Source organism: Octopus bimaculoides, chromosome 9 (genome assembly GCF_001194135.2).
Source record: "Octopus bimaculoides isolate UCB-OBI-ISO-001 chromosome 9, ASM119413v2, whole genome shotgun sequence".
Taxonomy (NCBI): Eukaryota; Metazoa; Mollusca; class Cephalopoda; order Octopoda; family Octopodidae; genus Octopus; species Octopus bimaculoides.
In genome coordinates, this window is record NC_068989.1 from 5,000,782 (window position 1) to 5,002,296 (window position 1,515).

Genomic DNA, 1,515 nt, shown 5'->3' on the forward strand with positions numbered 1-1,515 from the left:
GTTCATAAACCTTGGTTCTTTTCCCTAATACTATATATTTATATATATTTATATATATATATATATATATATATAAAAGATAGATACTAATATGCACATATACATTGCATACATGCACTATAAAGTGAAGTTTCGTCATAATGAGACTGCGAACAATAATTATTACAAAATAAAGCAAAGAGGTGAAGATAATGGAATGTATTTGAGTTTTAAATAACCGTGATGTCTATTCCTTGATGTAATTGTTTCGGTAGCAACCCCACGAATCGTAACCTCGAAAAGGGCAAAGGTAAAGAATACGGACACCACCCCGTTCTCGGCGTTTAGGGTTAGGGTTACGCCGAAAACGGGTGGCATGCGTATTCTTTACCTCCGCCCCCGAAACCTACCCGCAATTATTATTATTTTTTAAGTTAACCCTTTGTCTTTCCCGTGTTTCACGTATGATGAACAGGACGTGTTTCCCTGGCATCCATTCATATACGATATACATTCTCAATTTGTGTCAACCACCGGAAAAACTTGGGGCTTATGAAAGGAGAGCTTCATAGAACCCAGAACGTAAGAGACAAGAGCTAACTAAATGTCTGTAAACAAATATGGGCATTTGTTATGACAAATGTTCTGACGAGTTGTCAAAATTGTCTAAGACAGATCGCAAATTTCATTTTAGAATCTGAAATGGCTAAAGGACATCTTGGAATTAGACAGAAATGGGGTTCGTTTAAATTTTGACTTTTATAATGTCCATGACCAATATATTTGAAGTGGCTGAGACAATCGAATGCCAAACAAAATCCATTATCAGTGTATATAGTTTTTGCTCCTCTCCAATCCGAGTTCAAGACCTGCCGTTGTCGGTTAGCCCCAGGCCATCCTTCATCAAGCAGAGCAATGATCTAGTGTTCCAATCATAAGCATACCGGTGTTTATATATTTACGGAGTGTCCATCGTATTTTTTTTCAAGACAATAGGATGTGATTTGAGGGAGATTTGAGCATCCAATTCTTAACAAGTCAAACGACAATGTACAGATCCTCCTCCTTCATCGACTCCTTTTCGAATTGGCCTCATTGCCCTCCGGAGACGATATAAGTTGAACGTCAAAATTTTCTTTAAAATCTCCTGCAGCTTTAAAATAAGATTATATATATACATATATATATATATATATATATATATATATATATATATATATATATATACATGTATGGGCGAAAGTAAAGAATACGTACACCAGGGGGGTGAGGGTTAGGGTTTTTGTTACGCCGAAAACGGGTGGTGCAAGTATTCTTTACCTCCGCCCATATACATGTATGTATATACATGTATACATATATATATATATATATATGTATGTATATACATGTATACATATATATATACATGTATATATATATATGTATATACATGTATACATATATATATACATGTATATATATATATGTATATACATGTATACATATATATATACATGTATATATATATATGTATATACATGTATACATATATAT

The 1,515-nt window shown here is 33.5% G+C and overlaps 1 protein-coding gene and 1 long non-coding RNA gene across 2 annotated transcripts in view; one reads left to right on the plus strand and one right to left on the minus strand.

Moving 5' to 3' along the window:
- Positions 1 to 1,515, minus strand: part of LOC106880635 (glyceraldehyde-3-phosphate dehydrogenase) — a 39,115-nt gene that overhangs the window by 36,060 nt on the left and 1,540 nt on the right. The window lies entirely within an intron of this gene.
- LOC106880636 (uncharacterized) overlaps positions 197 to 1,515 on the plus strand; it is a 4,921-nt gene continuing 3,602 nt past the window's right edge. Inside the window, exon 1 of the long non-coding RNA XR_001410766.2 lies at positions 197 to 718. This is a non-coding gene — a long non-coding RNA (uncharacterized LOC106880636). The remainder of the gene's footprint in view (positions 719 to 1,515) is intronic.